The sequence below is a fragment of the Homalodisca vitripennis genome, chromosome 2 (genome assembly GCF_021130785.1).
Source record: "Homalodisca vitripennis isolate AUS2020 chromosome 2, UT_GWSS_2.1, whole genome shotgun sequence".
Taxonomy (NCBI): Eukaryota; Metazoa; Arthropoda; class Insecta; order Hemiptera; family Cicadellidae; genus Homalodisca; species Homalodisca vitripennis.
In genome coordinates, this window is record NC_060208.1 from 23,474,195 (window position 1) to 23,490,212 (window position 16,018).

The window sequence follows — 16,018 nt, forward strand, 5'->3', positions numbered from 1 at the left end:
TCTGAAAGGCCTAGCAATAATATATATATATATATATATATATATATATATATTGAAATTTTTTTTTATTTACCAGTGATATTAAATTAAACCTTTTCCTAATGCTACAAGATTCTTCGTTTTGCTGTTTAAAATATTTTTTTATTAATCATATTATTAGAAATAATAATAAATAGTCGCCTTGATATCTGGTGCAAAACACGTAACGTCACTATCCTAGATGGTAACGTGGCTGGATGGTAATAGTCCTGGATGATAAACGGAAATCGTGTTGACGTCCCTGGATGGTAAATCTCCATGCTATAGTAGTCCTGGATGGATGGAAACATTCACAGTCATATATGGTAACTTTCATATGACGTAATGTCCCCAAGTGACAACTGACTTCTGTGTTGACGTCTCTGGATGGTAAATGTCCATGCTGATATAAGTCCTGGATGAAAATGTAACAGTCATGTATAATACCATATACCATATGTAGTAACGTCCTGAATCATAACTGTCATGTATGTTTACATCCCTGGATGGTAAATGTTCTGGCCGATAGTAGGCCAGGAAGGAAACAGTCAATGTATAACTTTCATATATGGTAACGTCTCTGGGTGTTAATTGTCATGTGTGTTGACATCCCTGAATAGTAAATGTCCTGAATGATAATAGCCCTGGATGGAAACATTCACATTCATGGATGGTAACTATTATATGAAGTAACGTCCTTGGGCGATAACAGGCATGTGTGACGACACCCCTGTGTGGTAAATGTCTAGGCTAATATAATAGTCCTGGATGGAAACCTTTACAGGCATATACGGCATATACCAAACTATTGTAAATGGAAACATTCTTTATAAGTCAACATTTTTGTATTTTACTTCACAAATTGATAGCAACGTAGCTGTAAATTAAAAAAATCAGTTAAATGAATTCATGAAACTAATAAAGGAAATCGATTTCAAACTACTTACGCATAATACCACTCTTACTGACTGACACACTAAAAGTTCACAATAATTTATCGGTGTTTCAAGATGTTATAGGGTTACGTGTTTCCCTACGAGTTTCAATATCTTAGAGTCACGCAACATTACACTCTGATATTGCAGGTTTCTCTATTGCAGTGTTATCTGCTCGTAAAGTTTTCCCAGTACTACTGTACAATAGAACACTTTTTATGAAAACAGGCATATTGGTTGGTTTATTGATAACACTGTGGTAACAACAACTTAACACTTAAGAGATTATGAAGTTATAGTGATGGAGTTTTGTAGCTGAACAAGAAGCAGGAAAAAGATAAATATTGCGCTCAGGTATCTCTGCTACTTCGATATTATCATCTACACTACGAAAAATGTGTTTTTACTCTTACCTTATATAAAAAAAGTAGGATAACATTGCAGTTATCATAATTACTTGATAAAGCAACGCATATTTAAATATACTTGAGATTAGCTTTGAATTTATCACATCTTTTTGTCTTAATATAGGATAAGATATTTCAATACAATAATTTTCAATAATTTAATATCAAATGCTATTAAACACCTAAAATATCTATTAATAGATATGATATGGCTTTTATAAGATCTACAGTGAAGATATGTAGCAGACGAAGTTAATACTATAATCGTGCGCATATCGTGAAAATCCGTGTAAATGTACCAAAATATGTACATATTGTGAAGGAAACAGGATTTTTCCGGACATTTGCCATCGTTCAGTGAAACAAGAAATCAGTAACACTACTGTCAAAAATAACATTCAAACAAAGAATGTACATATTGTTTGCACATTTTCCTTGTAAAAATATCAATTTAATCTTAATATTCCATTTGCCTTAAACAGTGTGATCATAAAATAGTCCCGCTTTTGTTATTAAAAAACAATTACTTTGCAGAAGAAAACTATTGATATTTCAGCAGAAAGCTGCAGAGAATAAATTTAAAACAAACTATAATTTAATATTTATTTTTACATTGCAAGGCTTCAGGTATTTTTAAGTTTATGGTAGATTCACATAAACTTAAAATGGTACTCTGCCTAACAACTGACATTTTCATAGTAGTAGAATTATTTTTAGAAAGGTGTGGAGAACATGTCCAAAGCTGCTTATCTAATGGTGTATTGATCACAGGCAAACTACAAGATAAAAACAAAATGTACCCTGGACGGTATTACAATAAATAACTGTAACCGAAAATCGTAAACAGCAAACAGTATAATACTTATACAACTGCAAAACCGGTAGGAGTAAAGCTCAACTATAACCTAATAAAACAACTATAACACAAAAAAGGATACTTAATATTATTATTATAAATTGTAAGACATATGTAATTATTAGTAAAATAAAATTTATAGAATCGATGTACAGATAGTTGCTGGAAAGGAAGTCTTCTATTAAAATTCGAGACAAACATCCTCCGGATGTAAGTAGATACGCACATCCGCCCAGATGCCGATGGTGAACAAACAGGAAATGCTTATTTGTAAAAACCGTGCGACAATGTAAGGGACAGCCATACTGATATGAAAAATTGTTACTCACCAATTATGATGGAGAGATTTGGCAGAGGCGTGGCAATGAGCTGGCGGGAGAAGAACATCAAAACTGAAGAACAAGGAGGAGAGGTGGAAGTCGAGGCCGGGAATTCGAAAAGTGAAGTTCGGGAGTGTTTGTGTTCGTGTGCGGAAAAATATCTCTAGGCGTAATAAGTGTGAAGTGGAATAAAATGTAAGTAATTTTAAGAACTTAGTATATTTTAGGGTTCATTAATCATTTTCAATTCCATATCCATTTAGTTGTTTACAATTTCGAAAATGTAAATTCATGTAAATGTTTAGCTATTTAAAAGAAAGTTTCTCACGTTATTCCATGAACTCATAATTATTGGAACACTACAAAATTACTAGTAAATGTTATAATGAAATAATTTAAAATAAATTGTAATGAATAATTTAATATTAAATATGTCTTCAAAGTATTAAGACATTAAAATTTGTGCTTAATATATCGGTTGACCCCAATCAATTGTTGATTACAATTTTTAATCAATTTAAAGAGATGTTGTCAAAATAAAATATGTGTTGGCTCATTTGAGGGTATTTGTACTGCCAATCTAACATATTATTAAATCCTCTCACAGCAACCCTTGCTCATAGTATGTCACAAGCTTAATCTTAAACTAAACCAAACTTAAAAACCTTACAAAATAAAGTTATGCTATTAGAGATACACAATAAATCAAACCTCGAACATGGGCGTGCCTTTGATTATATCCTTTATTAGGAAAAATATAAAATTTCAACACACATTACCACATCACGTACAGGTTTGTAAAATAGCAAAAGTAAAAGAATAGATTTAAGAGTAAATCTAGATCTTAAAGAGTAAGTAAATCCAAATTCGTCAAATGAACATATGTTTATACATTTTCAGGTTGCCCACCATATTAAAAATTACAATTATTTTTCGATGTTTTGAACAAATAATCAAAAGATTTTGCCATTTTTACAATTTAAAAAATACTATTGAACTCACGATAGAAAATTTGTCCTCCAAATCACTTCATTATTCTTCTCTTCTCTAACGATTCCTTCATCAACTCTCTCAATTTGACCATAGTATCTTGAGTAACTACAACTTCAATAATTGCGTTAAAGAAGTAAACAAATTGAATTTTACAAAGAAACTCACGAATATAATGGCATTCTATGCTTTGACTCGTGCGATGATTTCCATAAAATTTGGGTCTAGACTGTTCGAGACATCTTGTGAAGTCTGAAGTAGGAAGGGGAGGAAAGCTCCCTGCGTCTCTTCCCAAGGGTCACTCTCCATATTAATTGCTCGTGACAATAAAGAGACAAAGGACGCCTTCCAGTTACTGGCTGTTAAATTATTTCATAATTAATGACCATCTGGTAGTTTTTAATGACTCTTATTTTTATTACGATCTTTATTTCAAACTGGCTTAAAATATACCCCATTTTGCTCGTACTGTGAAATATAAACGTAAAGTCATCGAAAAAAAATGAAATGCTGTTGAAAAGTTGATATACTGACAGCGACTGACAACTGAAGAAATGGACTAACAGACTGTCAACAATGGACAGACAGTTTGTTTTTCTGCTCAGTTTAATGTCTGTGATTCTCCGTATCGGGTCTAGTAATGGCAAAGTTGAGTTTGACATTATAAAGTTTTTTACAGTCAATTATCATACTATAGGATGCTTCCTATATTATTGAATTATTTATAGGAATATTTTTATTTTTTAATTAAGAGAATTGTAAACTTATATAGTAATTGAATTGTAAGATTGTGAACCTTCCAGCAGTGCTGAATTTCTTGTCAATTCGGGTTCAAGGAATGCTAGAAAGCTTCCTTTTGTATGTAGGTATTGAGCACAGGTTACATGTCTGGGTTGGATAGGTACCATTCAACTCAGACATTGTGTTGCTCAATTTTGATTGGCCAATGTTAGCTTGATTTAGATGGTGGGAGGGACTTCTAGATCCTTCCGGTGGCTTCAACCACGTTTTCAACAGATTCTTTGCTGTGTGCTCAGAGAGTGTAGACGTATAAAGGTTTAGCCTACTCTTTTGCCGTTTTGATGTTTTCGGGAAGAAGGTTGAGTTTGTTGAGTTGTAAGATTAAAATTTATTTTCAAAATTTAAAGTCTCAAGTTTTGGAATTAATTAATCTATAATAGTCATTTTTAGTTACTTGGAGAAGTCTTCAGCAGATGTGCGAGGTACTGTGAAAGTTAGAATTTAATATTGAAATAGAAAATTACTTGATGATCTTTTCCTGTTCAATTTGGTTTAATCAGGAATAATCTACTGCAAAAGAAAATTTATTTTAATCTTCTGAGATTATATATATATTTTAACAAGTTCCTAAATTTAACATTCAAAGCCAAGCGGATAAATTCTAGATAATTCAATAATTTGTAAATTGGAAATTTACAGAAAATAAGTAGTTTGAAATTGATACAATTTTGACTTTAACTGGTTGGACATTGTCTTTGTTCATAAATTAAATATTAATATATCTTAATTTGTTTGATTTTTATTTTGAGAAGAAGTCGTATTTTATTATTTGTTGTATTTTATATTATAAGAAGATTATTTTTATTTTGAAGTTTAATGAAGATTTTTATTTTGAGTTTGTGTTGAAACATTAGCACTGAGAACTTGAAGGACACAATTATTGAATGATTGATTGATTGTTAGTTTTAAGACTGGACTTGTGAACTTTTGATGGTTAAAAACATGAAATAATTGAGAATAAATTCTAAGTAAAAAAGATAGCTTGGCGTTTGCTGTATTATTGATTTTAAATTTTATTAAAATTACTATTATTTTATACTGAGTTTAATTATTGAATTCCATTGGAACTTGTGCATTCTAAAAATAAAGGGTTATTAGTTCAGAACACAATTAATCGCTCTTATACTAAAACAAAAATAGTTGTGATTTGTTTATAGAAGATAACCTTACTATAGACACGTTACATAATTGGCGCAACTCTGCTGTATATAATTGAGCGGTTGATGTGAAGTAGTTTTGAACAGTGATTGGTATTTGTGTGAACTATTAAAGGAAGAGATTAAAATTAATTGAAAAATATTTTTTTAATAAAACAAATTATTCTGTTAGGAATAAACTGTAATATATAGTGACATTTGTGAACGGTACTGAACTTTAACTAGTGAACGATGTCGCTGGAAGTGGACCTACTTAGAAAAGAAGAACTGTTGTTTTGAATTTAAATTGAGGGGTATTTGTACTAAACCTGACTGTGTGCAGTACAGTTAAGAAAAAGATTATGACAGCTTACTAAATAAGAGGTAGTAGTCAATGTGGAACATCTTAGAGGGATATCAATATATATAATGATGATTGTAGAAGATATGAATAAATTAACTTGGTGCCTTCCACGGCGGGAAATAACATCAGGTAATGTGATAAGAGCCTTAGAAAATAGTATTACTTAATAATTACTCATTACATTACCTGAATGTATAGTGGATGACAATGCAACTTTGTTTAACTACTGAAGAATACAAAATATTTTTTAAATTAAAAGGGGAGTGTCTACCTACGAAGTTTAATTCAAGTTTTAATTGTTTATTATTCTGAAAATAAAAGAGGATGGGCTAAAGATTTGCAAAAAAATTCAGTTATCACTAAATTGTACATTTAATGAAAGTGTGAAATCGACCCCGTTTGAACTGTTGTTTAATTATAAACCAAATAATAGTTTAGGTTTGAGGTGGAATTTGAAGGACTTAATAGATAATGAATTACGGGGAAAGAATAAAAATAAATTAATCAGTGCAGTCAAAAATTTGAAGCAACAATGTTTGAAAAATCAGAAACTAAGTAAATATGGTAACAATGTTAGATTTAAGAAGGGTGATATTGTGTATTGTAAAGTTAATTTTCAGAGAAAAGAAGTTGGATGCCATTTACGAAGGACCCTAACAAAATTATTGCCATAATTTCAGATGTCAGTTTTTGTGGTGCAAGATCTGAGAGAATGCAAATATATATAAGCGAGTTCACAGCATGAACATGAAGCTGGTAAAACAATGATGGGTAAAATGAATATAGGTGTAGAAAGTGTATGGTGTAAATTTCAGGGTAGGACATGGACTGTGAGTCTTTTAATACATGAAACTTGTACTATTAATGAGTATGTGATAATGTGAGATTTTATAAACAAACCAATTAGTTATAGATATTTCTAAATGTTTTATGAAAATCGACATACATGTTACCTATATGAGTGATAGTACAATGAGACATGTTGTGCGGTAGGGTTGGACATGGACTATGAGTGTTTAATACATGAAACTTGTACGATTAATGAGTATGTAATAATGTGAGATTTTATAAACAAACCAATTAGTTATAGATATTACTAATGTTTTAATGAAATCTACCTACATGTTACTATATGAGTGAAAGTACAATGAGACATGTGTTTAGTTCACGCATACAGACACACTATATATATTTGGTGAATGTGAATCCTAACCCTACCTATTGTAATAACAAATTTGGATGGAAAAATAATCTGTATTTGTTGTGAAAATCCCAGGTTTGTGGTCTATAACATGAAATGGTTCCAACAACCCTGAGTAAATGTTTACACAGTGAAAGTGAGAAAGAACAACATGATATTACCTCATTTTAAGCACTAAACTAAGATTAAAATAATTAGTGAAAAAGGATACAGCTTATATATAAATTGTTACCTGGATTGGTTATCCATAATAACTTAACAAGTAACTAGCACTGATTGAAATTAAAAATAAAAAGAATTTAACTTGTATTAATTTACACCACAATGATTACCAAAAATTTTAAAGAAAGAACATTATTTAACAGCACTGCACTGCACAGCTAAAGATGAGAAGAGAATGATCTTGTAGAAAGCTCCTTATGGTAAAGATTTGTGCTGTGGATTGATGAAGTTGTTCACTGATGAAATTAATTTTGCTTTGAAATAAATTAAACGTTTTGGGGGTATACAAAGAATTCTACTGAGTGAATAAAAAGGGACATTTGATAATTTAAACTTTACAGATATACTTTTTAAAGGGGTTCTAAAATAAATGTTTCATATGGAACGATTGCTGAGAACGAGACAAATGCAACATCAGGGAACGAAGTCATTGGTTATGTACGAGGTGCAGGAGATGAGCGACCTGGCCAGGAGCTGTATACCGTCGTTACCGTCCAAGCTGTCTCGGAAGCGACTGTCGATTATCAGTGGGCATCGCAAACAAAGGACCGAGATAAGATTGTTAACTGCTCTCGATCAATAACCAGGACCGTTATCTACGAACTTTCCACATCTGGATTCTTCGAAATAGTTAGTTTTAGATTAATTACTTAACATTTAAATAAATGAATTATGTAAAAATAGGGGTCTTTGTATTTACATAAATTTATTTCAAAATTAATCAATTGTGTATGTACTGACTAATATTTTATTGATTGTTGAACTAAAGTTGTAATAATTAAATAATTACTTCTAAAGATCTTTTAAAAATTTTGATTTAATGATAATAAATAAAAAACATCATTGTATTTGCATCATTTGTATATTAGATCATTGTATTTGCTTAAATTCATTTTAAAAATTAATCAATTGTTTATACACTGACTAGTATCTTATTGATTGTAAAAGTAAACTTGTTATAATTAAATAATTAGTTTTAAGGATCTTTAAAACTTTTGACTTAATTGTAATAAATTCAAAATAGGTTATTATACTTTATGTACTTTTAAGGTACAAAAACAAACTTGGAGAATTAAGGTTTTAAAATTCAAAGATTTGCAACAATAAATTATATTTTAGTAGTCTAATTGATGTTAAGAAACATAGTATATATATTTAACTTTCATTAATAATTCTTGTTTGTTTACATTTTAAACTTTGTTTGTAAACATATGTTCATCAGTTTTGGACTTAACCAAACATTAAATGTAAATATTTGATTTATATATAGCTGAGTCTGTTAGGTAACAAGATTATAGTGATTCTAAAATATTGATTGTTTTGATGTAGTGTAATTAAATAACAGAATAAATTATGGTTTTCTTTTGAAGAATGTTTAGAGAAATAACTTAGTACCTATTTTAAACTGTAAGCTTTATTGATGATGTACTAATTTAAATATTCTGAACTTAAATTGAATTTAACTTGTTTTTATTGTAGGTGATTAGGTAAACATATTGTAAGTAATTGTAAGTAAACATATTGTAGGAAGAAATTATTCTTTGATCTGCTTGGTTTAAGGATATTCAAGGTTGAACTTTGTAAGGTGAATGTTGTATAAAAAAATTTTTTTTTATTTCTGGTAAAAGGTAGGTGAGGTCTAAAGCCTCTTGCTAATTGATGTTAGTAGTTTTTGTCCTCATTATTACTAAAGCCTCTCGCTAATTGATGTTAGTAGTTTTGTCCTCATTATTTAATAAAGCCCCTTGCTAATTGATGTTAGTAGTTTGCCCGTAATATTACTAGAAGCCTTGCTTCTAGCATTGAAGGTAGGGAGGATATAGGATGCTTCCTATATTATTGAATTATTTATAGGAATATTTTTATTTTTAATTAAGAGAATTGTAAACTTATATAGTAATTGAATTGTAAGATTGTGAACCTTCCAGCAGTGCTGAATTTCTTGTCAATTCGGGTTCAAGGAATGCTAGAAGCTTCCTTTTGTAATGTAGGTATTGAGCACAGGTTACATGTCCTGGGTTGGATAGGTACCATTCAACTCAGACATTGTGTTGCTCAATTTTGATTGGCCAATGTTAGCTTGATTAGATGGTTGGGAGGGACTTCTAGATCCTTCCGGTGGCTTCAAACCACGTTTTCGAACAGATTCTTTGCTGTGTGCTTCAGAGAGTGTAGACGTATTAAGGTTTAGCCTACTCTTGCCGTTTTGATGTTTCGGGAAGAAGGTTGAGTTTGTTGAGTTGTAAGATTAAAATTTATTTTCAAAATTTAAAGTCTCAAGTTTGAATTAATTAATCTATAATAGTCATTTTAGTTACTTGGAGAAGTCTTCAGCAGATGTGCGAGGTACTGTGAAAGTTAGAATTTAATATTGAAATAGAAAATTACTTGATGATCTTTTCCTGTTCAAATTTGGTTTAATCAGGAATAATCTACTGCAAAAGAAAATTTATTTAATCTTCTGAGATTCTATATATATTTTAACAAGTTCCTAAATTTAACATTCAAAGCCAAGCGGATAAATTCTAGATAATTCAATAATTTGTAAATTGGAAATTTACAGAAAATAAGTAGTTTGAAATTGATACACAATTTTGACTTTAACTGGTTGGACATTGTCTTTGTTCATAAATTAAATATTAATATTATCTTAATTTGTTTGATTTTTATTTTGAGAAGAAGTCGTATTTTATTATTTTGTTGTATTTTATATTATAAGAAGATTATTTTATTTTGAAGTTTAATGAAGATTTTTAATTTTGAGTTTGTGTTGAAACATTAGCACTGAGAACTTGAAGGACACAATTATTGAATGATTGATTGATTGTTAGTTTTAAAGACTGGACTTGTGAAACTTTTGATGGGTTAAAAACATGAAATAATTGAGAATAAATTCTAAGTAAAAAAGATAGCTTGGCGTTGCTGTATTATTGATTTTAAATTTTATTAAAATTACTATTATTTTATACTGAGTTTAATTATTGAATTCCATTGGGAACTTGTGCATTCTTAAAATAAAGGGTTATTAGTTCAGAACACAATTAATCGCTCTTATACTAAAACAAAAATAGTTGTGATTTGTTTATAGAAGATAACCTTACTATAGACACGTTACACATACTTAAACTCTTTGAATCTTTTCCTTCAATATTACTAAACCCTCACTCATTTGAATATTTGAAGAATTCGCTATATTGACATAAAATTTGTGACGAAAAAGTATAATTTATTTAATCTATTTTGGTGATAGAATTATTTTGTCTAGAACATCCTGATATTTAAAATATGTGGGATGTGTAAGTTTAAATAGAATGAGAGTGTATTTCCTACGGATTTGTAAAGATTTCAAAGAAAAGTAAAAACTGCAGTGGGTTAATTTCCCCCTAGACTCGTTAACAGTCAGAGACCTAAAGAGGGTAAGGGGGAGGAAATAGTGTCACTCATTGTTCAGACGCATTGACCTGTTTCTACCAGGTTTGTAAATCGTCAAATAAATTTAATTAATAATAATACCAAAATAACTTATTGAAATATTGTAAACATTTTAATAATATTTTCTTTGTGGAGAGTTTTGAACCACATGTAAACATTGCCACCGTATATAATAGTTTCATCCATGTTATATGCTATTAATTTTGCTGTACATTTATGAAACCGACATCTTTTTTTTACAAACCACACTTGATATTATCTAAAATTGACACCAAAATTCCTAGCTCAGAGTTAACCATTGTCACTAAAAACATGAACGTCAAGATGGATCTATGGATTTCATCCATTGATGTGGACACGTTAAAAAAATCATAATTGCCTTAATGCTAGATGTTATTTAACTCGAAATATCCATAGTACACGCCCTCTGGATGCTAGAATATTTTTAAAACAAGATACTTGTGGAAGCCTGAAACTTCAAAATGCTGGAAACTATCAGATGCCAGGAGCTACGACAGCCCATGAAGTTTTTGAAACTGAAAACCAAACTCTTCCCAATATCTCTTATCCTACTTCAAAATTTCTTGCATATTAGACGGATTTGACAACAGAATACAGATTGAGAGCTTCGTGCTCTCTCTGGTTTACCAAAAGGGGTATTTTCCCATTTGAAAACATACCCTCAATAACTTGTGGTAGTAAAAGATCACTCACCTCCGACTAGATGTTTCGACTTTGTTTCGTCCCTTCAGACACAAATAGATGGCAGATTTCAGATGCAGATTAAGAACCAGTTGTCTCTCTTTTTGAGTAACAACCAGAGTAGGAGATTCTAAAGTAGGTTAGGTCATACAAAAAAGCTGAGTTGTAACTCTTCCAAGAAACGATTCTTCAACCTATCCTTTTTTATAAACGAACAAAGTAAATACAAAATAAGAATCAAGATTCAATTCCGTTCTAAAATACGTTTACAATCTATAGTGATTGTACTAGATGTGTGTAGAGGATTGAATTATCAAAGTGTGCTGTTTATGGCCTGTATATCAAGTAATAATTCAGTATAATCGTATATCCTACCACTCACCAGGTAGCAATATATTTGTGGTGTGGCGGTCGGTATTCACACTACTATATATCACAGTTTATGTGGCATAATGCGAAAACAGACGCAGTGCGCACGGACCACAGTATATTGATAATGATCATCCAGACCACACAAAGAGAAGTGCAATTTATTAATACACAGCATATTTATACTAAAATCATGCGCAATCATTTATTACACTAACATTCTTTTACAAAATTTTACGTTAAAAAATAACGCATTTGAATCGTAATTTTTAATTAATTTGGTAACGTTTTGATTCTACAATAGAAATTTCACAATATTCAAATGTTTTTGGTCAGATTTAAATACTCAATGACTTTATATAAATCAGTTATAAAGAATTATAAGCAACTGGTACCTCTCAGCTGTGAAATGTAGCGCTCCAGGCTTGTGGAAGCGTATCCTTGAAGTAGTCGGTTATGTGTCGATGGACTTCGTTGAAACAAGTACTTTTAGAAATTTTTATAAAAATGTTAAAATATTTGCTTTTTGGTGGATTTTTGATACCTATAATGCTTTTCTTCGTCATTTTACTTCAAAAATTTTCAACGGACAGTATATTTTAACATGAAAAAAATAAAAAAACTATATTTAAAATTGACTACCATGTACTTCTTTACAAAACAAAGCCTGGATTCAAAACTGCGTCTTCATTTTGTAAAACTTCGGGTGTGATTAGGTAGCAGGCATCTTTAATCCTTGTCCTTAACTCATTGAGGTTTGCGTGGCTATTTAAAGTTAGAAATGTTATGAAACCCTCGCAATTTAAGTTATACTTAAAGATATTTTAAGGCAGATTTAACATTCACTCATTAGTTATTTTGAGTATTTACGACTCCAATTCATGAAACAGGTTATTGCAAGAAAAAATAAACATAAAAATGATGAATGAATAGTATAGCATTTATTAGGTTGTGTTTTTTCTGACCTAGGTCCAGGAGGATGTCCCAGGAATTCCGATGACTGGGTTTTATATGTTACCTTTTGCTATCTTGAACGAAGACGCTCAAAACGAAACCCCCTGATCGTCTGCAACAGCATCAGTTTCCAGATGCTGTACGTAAGATGAAGGTGAACTGGAGCTAAACTCAACATTTACATCGAATCAGCCCTTCCCACCACAGCTTTTTTATGTGTAGTAGTCTCGGTTGCTCCACTGTGTTGCTCCAAAGCTTTGGGATCGTGTCAGTTAACGTCATAGTGCACTCAATTATACACCTGATGAGACAATGAGAATACTGTACCTCTTCACCTAGGCTGCACTACGTTTTGTATTCTGGGTGTCTCTGATGTCGAAACGATGCGGGAGGTTTGTTTTGAGACTCTTCGTTCTTTGCCTTCGACTATTTTGTATTCCTTCAGACGAACATGGCTCCATATTTCAGGAGTCAAGTCTGCAACAGCAGCAGATTTCAAATGCTGTACGTAAGAAGAAGGTGAACTGGAGCTAAATTCAACATTTACGTCGAATCAGCCCTTCGAATAGCTGCTTTATGTGTAATCTCCGAAGGAATTTCTTCCTCTTTTAATTTAGTTTTAGTCACTCTAGAAGTAGTATTTTGCTTTAGAATTTTCGTAAAAATGTATTAGACAATTCATACGTTTACTAGGCTAAGCGTTAAAAGTATTAATATGTAACATTGAAAAAAAATACAATACAACTCATGCACATTTTCAGGTTGATTGACATTTTAAACACAATAACGTGTACAAAATAAAAGAGACCAGCTCAGAACGAAGGGGATGTTGTTGAAGAGTCAACAGCTAGTAGTAGAAGAGTAACAGAGATGGAAAAGTCCCGACTGTGTGTTGTTCCGCTCAGTTTAACGTCTTTAATTCTGTGTATTGACTCAAGTAATGACAGATTTGTATTTTCTCTAGCTTCAGCATTATAATTACCATCCTTAAATAATGCCAGAGTAGCATCCATTATCCTTCTATTGAGGATAGTAAAGCAGCATTTTGCTTAAAAAAACAAAATCCGGGAAAAAATGGTGTTGAAAAGTAAAGTAACGGAAAAAAGAGTTAACAAAAATGCTGTACTTAACATTAATTCAGGCAATTCAGCAGATTGGCCATGTTCAAACACACAGCACGAAGAGCGATGAAGCTCTGTTTATTTTCCTTTTACAGCTATCCGTTGTATTTACTTGTTAATTGTTCATTTGTGACTACATATAGATAAAGTACAATTTTAGGTACTGAACTAATAAAATATTCTTGGAAACATTATTTTGGCAAGAAATCCAGATACCTTGCCGATATAAAAAAGAAATTAGAGTATTACTATGACCAGTGCACAAGTATTTTAGCAGGTTTCAGTTTCTTGTATTAATGCCAACTTGAGTTTCTCTTTAACGCTTTCCTTACCAAGTGACACAGTGCCCAGTGTTAGGACATGCCACATACTTTGGAATGGCCTTTGGAAGTTGATATGTTGCATATCAACACTATGCTGGTTACATGATATGATGTTATAATTTGGGATATCGAACGACATAGTGGCTAATGTAACCACATGCTGCATAACTTTATGGCCTTTTGAAGTGGATCTGTTGTATACCAACACTATGCTAACTACATGATGTGATGTTATAATTTGGTCTATCAAGCTACCCAGTGTCTTATGTAAAAACATGGTGCATATCTTAATGGTCTTTGGAAGTGGATATGTTGCATATCAACACTATGCTGGTTACATCATGTGACATTATAATTTGGGATACCAAGCTACCGACTGGCTAATTTAGGACATGCTGCACACCTTAATGGCCATTGGAAGTGGATATTTTATATATCCACACTGTGCTGGTTACATGATGTTATGTTATAATTTGAGCCACAAAGCGACACAGTGTCTAATTTTAAGACATGCTGAAAATAAAAACGGGCAGGTCTTTGTAGAAACGTGTTAGCAGTTGTTTTAATACTGCCCTAACACTCCAATCTTAGAGTACTAATCACGCAAAGTCGCGTGATTGAAGCTTATTTAAAACGCTAATATTTATAACGCAAACATTAATTTTCTCACTACATCTAATCAGGATCTTGTCAAGTCGTGGCACGACGTGCGGTATAACACGGCACTACTTTCTAACACGATCCGTTTTATTACATATATTTAAGCTAAAATGTGGATATATATCCGATTGGATTCAGCACTCAAAACATAAGTTTTAAAATATAAAAACTGTCAAATTTTCCTACGTGACATACGAATAGTTTTTTTTTAATTTTTTTATTTTAGATGTGTTCAATTTTAACGAACAGATATTTATAAACGAAAGTTTTAAATGCTTTCAGACTATGAAATGTGAACGGCTTTTTAAGAAAAGAAAAGTGTAATCCAAATTTGTATCAATTTCTTCACACATATACTCATATATATATATATATATATATATATAGGACCTTCTGTAAGTGATTTTGCACGTCGGGATGGTTTTCACGCGTATGACGAAAATCGGAAGGGTATTTCAGAAGGTAATTTCATATTTATTTCTCATTCCATGAAGTTACACAATAGATTTTAAATGAGGGTTTCTTGAACTTTATTACGAAGATAATTAAATTTGAGTTACTACACATTTTGTAAATTTTAATATAGGCCTTATATACATTGTCATATAAACTACCTTATTGTCTCTACTTAGATTTATATAAAAATGAGCATTATGAGGAATGAAGCAGCATTTTGGACCGGTTAGGTGAAAGAATGTCAGAGATAGAGATAGAGATAGAGAGAGAGAGAGAGTGCGTAGAGTTTGTAGTTCTGCTCAGTTTAACGTCTGTAACTCTGTATTGACTCAAGTAATGGCAGAGTTAAGTCTGGCACTGTAAACGTGTTTTGAGATCTCTCCTCATGCCCACTCTTCAAACAATCCTATATCGTCATGTGCATTAATATTGTATTAAGACATGTTATAGGTCATTGTTGGAATTAATTAGATGTACCATGCCATGGATGCCAATTAAAAATTTATAATCAATGAAAAATCACATAGTATGAAAACAAAAGTCATAATTACGTTATCAGACAGGCCCTTTCAAATTGCTACATTATGGTTCATTACCCTGACTTCAGCTATTCCTTCTATATGATAAATGGTGAAAGAATGGTTAAGAAAATGATTATAAAAGACATTTCGTTGCTCAATAAATACTTTTATTTAAAATAAAAACACTTTAAGGACTCAGTAAAAAGTCTTGATTTTGGTCCTAACCCCGA